Source organism: Anser cygnoides, chromosome 1 (assembly GCF_040182565.1).
Source record: "Anser cygnoides isolate HZ-2024a breed goose chromosome 1, Taihu_goose_T2T_genome, whole genome shotgun sequence".
Taxonomy (NCBI): domain Eukaryota; kingdom Metazoa; phylum Chordata; class Aves; order Anseriformes; family Anatidae; genus Anser; species Anser cygnoides.
In genome coordinates, this window is record NC_089873.1 from 141,126,905 (window position 1) to 141,134,403 (window position 7,499).

The following is a 7,499-nucleotide window of genomic DNA, read 5'->3' on the forward strand; positions in this document are numbered from 1 at the left end:
GAACTTCTGTGCCAACTGAGAGACAGTTATTACTTTTATAAAAGTATAAAGCTTAAAGTGAAATAAAAGGTTTTTAGAGTTTGACAGATAGAGAAAAAAAAAAAAGTAAAATAATAACTGTGATAAAGTAAACCCAGAGAGAATGCTATCAATTACTGCTTACAAAGTAGCTATTAAATGGGATCTGGTCAGCTAGCCCAGTCAAGGCTAACAAAATTTTCTTCTCTCTCTAGGCCAATGCCTAGAGTCATCGGGTCACTGATCTATCAGATAGTCTAGAAAAAAATAAAATTAAAACTAAAACTAAACTAAACTAAACTAAACTAAAATAAAATAAAATAAAATAAAATAAAGATGTGTGTAGGCAACAGTTTTCAAAGACATCACTGCTGGAGAGACATTGACGTAAGGCTCCAGGAGTTTCCTACGTTTTCCTTACTGGGGTTGGTGAATTTGGGTCTCAGCTGAGCAGAGCTCCCAGAATTGAAAAGAACTACAAAAGCAACACTGTTGAACACTCTTCTTCTGCCTCTGAATAAATAATGTATTGTTTTGAAGAAACTTGCTTGGTTTTCTAGTGATGAGTACTTGGACAAGTCAAACGCAGGTAAGCCCACAGGGGTAAAGCGGTCAAAAAGCAGGGACTCCAGCAGTGGTGAAGTCCCACATTAAGAGGCAGAAATAACAACATCTGCAGCAAAAGAGTGATCCTGGAATTAAAGAGTCCAGATCAAGAGAACCACAACTTTTCATCTCTCTTCAAAATGTCCCCATCTTAAATGATGTTGTCAAGTGTGTTTGGCTACCAGTACTTGACTTAAATAACTTTATTTTAGTAGCAAATGTAATCATATCCATAAATAAATCAGACATTGGCCTTTCTCACTTAAACACATAAGGCTCGACCAAAGTGAGCACTATGATATTTCAAATATGGGCTAAATTTAGACTGTATTAATGAGACTGAAAGTCTTTTGCAGCATTTTGGGAGTTATTTCTTTCAGTGATTCTTAAATTGCTCATAAACAGGTTAAGTAAGGAAAGGGAAATTACCATTAAATCAAAAGATGAACTGCACATAGAAACTTGTTAAATAAAACCAAACTTTTGTTTATAGGTAGACATATTTTATTATGACATATTTTAACATTTAACACCAGGAAAATCCTCTGCTATGTCAATTATCTTCACAGGATTTTTAATACGTAACTGTGGGTTCTGAATCTGTAATAGCTCTGTTTTCCTTTCTGGCAAGAGAGCTGTAATAGAAACAGACTTTATCCCAAATTTGTACGTGTGTTGTGACACTACCTAAGCACCTTGTGAAGAAAAGCACTATTTTAAATAGGTATTTCCTCTGCTTTATTTACAGAAAGCCATGTACTCTCAACTCCTTGTTAACCTCCATGGTTGATTTACGTCTGCATAGATGGTCAACCTTTCACAGCACCCCAGAGGAATTCACCTCCTCAGTTTTTAAATGGATGAAATCAACCAAAGAAACTGCCTTTCCAGCTGGAAAGAAAAAAAAAATCATGAACATAACACAATGAGAACTTCATGCCTTGTGGAATATAATTATAACTGTCAGGAGCCTCTTGTCATGTTCATAGGGTTTGAATGTTTATTATATAACATCACTCCTAAAAAACCAAGGGACTGGCTGTGCCAGTCCAACAATGAGGGGAAGCATGTCTCATGACATGTACAAGTAGAGAAATATGCATGCATTTATGGAAATAAAAGCAAATTAAAATGAGAGGAAGGGAGAACAGGCAGAAGTCTTGTCTGTCAAGACATAAGACTAGATGGTTTAGTGAGACACTCATACTAACCAGAAATGCCCCTTTCATCTGCCTGTGAAAGCCTCTGCATCAGTAGGCATGGGGATAGGGAGGCTATGGACATCCCTTAAGGAGGCACCTAAAGGGTCTTGTCAGGAGGTATCAAGCATGACATGACCTGGCATTTTTAGGCCACCTGCTGTCCCCAAGCATGGTATTTTGGTACACCTAAGATCTGTCCTAGGGGTTGCCCAGAATAAGAATAGCATTATGCAGTGGGGCCTGCTCATCTTGTGTAAGACTTAAAGCTGGCACGGGGGAAGGGATACAGCTGGAACTCCTTGATGGCTGCATCTGCACTACAAAATTTGTTAGCTCTCAGAAATCTTCATCTTCATCTTCAGTGCCTGGCCAAGTGGCGTGAAGCAATTCAGAGCAGAGTGCCTTGGAATCCCCTCCAGGAAAGAGTAGCCAGGTCCACCCTGTAAAACACAATCCCCTGGGTCAGTCCTTGGCTGTGTGAGGCATACTTTTAGCCATCAACCACAGCAACTTTTTTTTTCCTACTTTTTGCATGCAGTTTATTTTAGATGTTTAGTTATAAAATGACTTGGGCTGTGTTTCAGCGCTCCAAGCTGATATTTTTCTAACAGGGTATACAGTGTATGTCCTGGGACCTGGTGTGAGGGCAGGTGGGTATTTGGAGGTGCAAAAATTGCTATGGTAGTGTGGAAGTAGATGGGCAGAAGAAGCCAACGTGGGGCTGTCTCTTCCACACTATCCTTTAAACAAGGACAATAAGACAACGTCTCTTGCAAGTACCTAGCTGCGCCCTCCCTGTCTGGGCTTGCCAGCGTCTCTCTGGTTTTCCACACCAAGACATGATGTAGTTCTTATCCAGCACTCAGCAAACACCCGCTGGTTCATTTCTGGAATGAGATACTCTAATAACGAATCAGGACAGAGCTGAGTTGTGGACTAAGACCAAGGAAGGAGGAAGGGTTCTGATATAGCAACAGCAGCATTTTGTACCAGAGTTCTTAAAACAGTTTGCCGTCAATCAAATCATGCAATCTCCCCTATGATTTATTTGTGTTATGTGATGCAATAATATTTTCTTTCTTTAGGAAAAAGTTTTAGCAGAAGTAATGTTTGGTACTAGCTGCTTTTCTAAGCCCAAACATTCATTAATGTGAAAGCAGGAGATATTGGGTCAATTTGTAACATAGAAGAACACTATGCCTTTCTTCTCTGATATTACATACCATGCTCTACCACATGGTTCACCTTCCCAATCTTTTCAACCACATACACTTTTTTCTGTTTCTGAATAATAATATAATTATTCTAGGTTATTTCTTAGGTTAAATGCGATAATAAAGTCAGAAAATAGTTAACAAGCTAGTTAATAAAGACAAAATAACACTGTAATGGAAAAAAGAAAAAAAGGTTCTTAACACATCTATCTATTACATTAAAAATAAAAATAAAAATTCTGTGGCACATCAGCTGAGACATGCCAAGCATTTGATGGTTTCCAGGCTGTTGTATCTGTATTATACACTATCCTTCATTAAGAAGGCTGCATTGAAAAGGAGAAAAGAACAATATAAGAAAGAAGAGGATGATTAGGAGCAACATACAGCTCTACCTGTCCCTTGAAGGAGTCTATGCATAACAATTGCTGCATAGCAGCCTCCCGAGAAATCTTCAAAGACCTCCACACGAAGCTCTCCTACTTGTCTGCGGCACAGGCAACATCTTCAGCTGGATAATTAGGGGGCAGCATGCTGGCAAAGAATCTGTGTAATCTATATAACAATAACATTAAGAAAAAAGTCAACTTTCTGGGGACTATGCCAGTGATCAGGGCAATATAATTGCTATAATTAAAAGCAAAGCAAATATTGCAGGGAAAGTAGGTCAGTCTTCAGACTGTTGTATCCCTGATGCAAATGGAAACAAGATAAAGAAGATTGTGTAATGTGATCTAAAGCAGACAAAAATTCTGTTGTTCTGGGGTTGTGGGAGATCCTTCATTAAATACCTTTGGTTTTCACATGTCCTCCCAGCAAGTGTCATTTCTGCAAACAGAATGATGTTGCAGGTTTCAAGGACTGTCATAAAATCCAGTGAGTTAAGCATAATTAAGACACATTTTGTAAAAGGGTGGCTTTAAGGAAGCTATGTTACTTTTTATTTCAGAATCTGTAAATTTAATTGTTTTTCTAACAGTGGTCTTCCCTCACCAGCCATTGAATTTTAACATGTGGCTTTGCACTGTCATAGACCTTGAGGCTTAAGTCAGTATTTGAAATCCATATGAGGCACCTGAGAATGAGTTTCTGAGGAAAGGACAAGCCACTTTAAGAAGAAAACGGAAGTTTGCTTCCTTGCATCATCTCCAGCACCATCCACGAGGTGTTAGGGATCACTCTGTCTGGTGCTCCATCACTGCCTTCCCTTCTCTGTATACCTCCCTCCCACTAATTTTTTCCCTTTCAGGGAATATACACAGCTTTCACAAACAAAACAAAACAACAAACAAACAAACAGACAAACAAACAAAACTCAGAAAAGGGAGTGGTTTAATCATGCAAAGAGGGGTTTACTGATTGCTGTGGCCCTGCTGCTCAACCTGTGTAGCTTACTTCTCCTTTTGCCTTCTCCTTCCTCCCCTAAAACCATGTCTCACCACTTGACTTCTTCCCCATGTAAGTCTACCTTCTATCTTATCCAAATGGGCAGGTAATTTGTCCTGATGTGTCAGAGTACATAGGCACCAATCCAGAAGCATGCAACTGCTGATGGACCAGATATCACCACCACAAAGCCTCTAACACCATAAGCCCCACCTCTCCATACGGGCTTTCTAGTGACCCCCTTCCCCACCACTTTATCCTGGGTTCAGGATATCCTGGGCCATACATAGAGAATTGAGCAGGCACTCTGCTGACAGCAGTTTTAACCTCCCCATGTGACAGACGTTACCAAACAGTGTGTGGGAGATGTCTGCATGCATTTCACTGGGAAAAAAAAATATATATATATACATATATACATAAAGGAATTTGAAATATTTATTTTAACTTTTCTGTAAAAATATCTCAACATTTCAAAAATCCTTACATATTTCTCTGCTTTCCCATGCCACTGCAGAATGAATTCTACACTGAATCCAGGGTTACAAGAATTTTGCAGTAAGAGGAGGGTATAGTTATGTCTAAATTGAATTAATTTGAATTAATAAGTTAACTTGCAGCTCTGTTCTTCTTCATTGTGAAGATGCATTGATATCCTTGGATTCTTTCTCTCCTTAGCTATCTTATTTTAAGTATTTTGAACATTTATAGTTTCTCTCTATTTGTTTTTTGGAGTAAACATAATGCTTCCCATTTCCCTAATATATATTACCTAACAAAGTGATAGGAGTCACAGGCCAGTTTCAAAGTGTAGAGACATTTTAGCTTTGTAAATAGAACAGCAAAGTCATTGCTCTGGGTCACTGTGAAACAATGGGCCTGATTCAGTTAGCATCCTTTAATGAAACTATTTAGATAATCAATTCAAATTAAGGTGTGGAGCTTCTTTGGTAAACTACTGGGTTATTAACCTTAATGATGTTAATGTTTGGGGTTTTTCTTTTTCCTGCTATCAAACTCAACTTATTAATGTCTAAGGTAAAAGTCACAAGGGCGATTCACACTGAGAAATGTATTAATGTCCCTAATTAAACACAGCAGCCATCAAGCCCGATGTGAGGGAACTGGGAAGTTGGCTAAAATTTAGAGATATACCGCAAAGACAAATTGATCCTACTGAGCTTTTTCTAAAGGTTTCTCTGCTGTGATTTGGCTTAACACACACTGAACTTACACGAATATGCAAAGGCATGGACAGAATTGGTAATTGCAATTATTTTGACTACACCTGTGGAAATTATATATAGAATCATAGAATCATAGAATATCCAGAGTTGGAAGGGACCCACAAGGTATGTTGCAATGCCCTACAGTAAAAGGCATCCATATATAGAAATTGAAATTTGTAGCTAAGTGTGGTAAGTTAATTTTGGCTGACTGCCAGACATCAAACCAGCTATTCTCTCACTTCCCCTCCTCAACAGGAAAAGGGGAGAAAATAGGATGAAAAAGCTCATGGGTTTAGATAAAGACAGGGAGATAACCCATCAATTACCATCACAAGCAAAACAGATTTGGCGGAGATTAATTTCATTTATTGCCAGCTAAAACAGAGCTGGTGATGAGAAACAAAAACGAAACTAAAAATACCTTCCCCCCACTCCTCCTTCTTCCCAGGCTCAAATTCATTCCTTCATTTCCAACTCTTCTAAATCTTTCCGCTGAGCAGTGCAGGGGAATGGGAAATTTGGGTTGTGGTCAGTTGCTGCTCCCTCACCGCCACTCCCTGCCCCTGCTCCCCGTGGGGTCCCTCCCACGGGATGCCGTCCTGCCCGAACTGAGCCTGCGGGGGCTGCCCACAGGCAGCAGCTCTTCAAGAACTGCTCCCACACGGCTCCGTACCACGGGGTCCATCCATCCCCCAGGAGCAAACTGCTCCAGCACGGGTCCCCCACGGGCGGCAGCTCCCCCCAGGCCCCCTGCTCCTGCGTGGGCTCCTCTCCACGGGCTGCAGCTCCGGCCCGGGGCCTGCTCCTGCGGGGGCTCTCCATGGGCCGCAGCCTCCTCCAGGCCACATCCACCTGCTCCACCGGGGGCTCCTCCACGGGCTGCAGCGTGGAGATCTGCTCCGTGTGGGACCCATGGGCTGCAGGGGGACAGCCTGCTCCACCAGGGGCCTCTCCACAGGCCGCAGGGGAACTGCTGCTGCCTGCCTGGAGCACCTCCTGCCCGGAGCACCTCCTGCCCTCCTGCTGCACTGACCTTGGGGGCTGCAGGGCTGGTTCTCTCTCACATTTTCTCACTCCTGTCTCTTACAGATGCTGCAGTGTTTTTTTTTAATCCTTTCTTAAATTTGTTATCACAGAGTTGCAACCATTGTCACTGATGGGCTCAGCTCCGTCCAGCAGGTCTCTGTTCTGGAGAATGCTGGAAGTTGCTGTGTCTGACACGGATCGAAGCAGGATCTGGGCTGCTCAAAAAGGCCACCTGTGCAGCTCCCCATTACCAAAATCTTGCCACATAAACCCAATGTCCTTATGCATTTTCCCTAGATATAATAAAATAAATAAATAAATAGATAGATAGATAAATAAATAAATAAATAAAGGCATGGGTTATTCCTATTTTATACTATTGTTAGTTGCAGTGCAATGAGTTAAATAGACATGTGTTTCCACTGGCAGCCACATACCACCTGACTATCTTCTGCTAATGACTTAGAAGAAGTTTAAAATGCATCATCTTCTTCTGTTTTTCACAACTATTTTCTGACTCGAGCTTTTACAACAAATTGGTTTCACTGTGGGAGTAGCTCTTGTTATAAATCATCTTCCCTATTAAATATAATTCTTGGAGTAAAATGGACACTGATAGAAAGATATTACCTGCAAGAATAAACATCCAGAATTGTTAGTACTTTATACTAAAAAATTTAGTTATTTCCACTGCCTACATTTGCACATATTGACTAGAGCCAGGAAAAAAAAATAAAGACTGATGGATTAAAATAGGACAGTGGAATAAGACACCAAATATGATGTCCCTTATTGCTCAGGAAATAGAACTTCACAGG

The 7,499-nt window shown here is 40.7% G+C and overlaps 1 long non-coding RNA gene across 1 annotated transcript; it reads right to left on the minus strand.

Annotated features, from left to right (window-relative positions):
- Positions 1-1,165: 1,165 nt before the first annotated feature.
- On the minus strand, positions 1,166-6,937 carry LOC106035670 (uncharacterized). Its single transcript, XR_001206911.3, has 3 exons — positions 6,689-6,937; positions 3,436-3,595; positions 1,166-2,266 (listed from the first exon to the last, which is right to left on the minus strand). It is a non-coding gene; the product is annotated as an uncharacterized lncRNA (long non-coding RNA).
- Between the last annotated feature and the right edge of the window lie 562 nt (positions 6,938-7,499).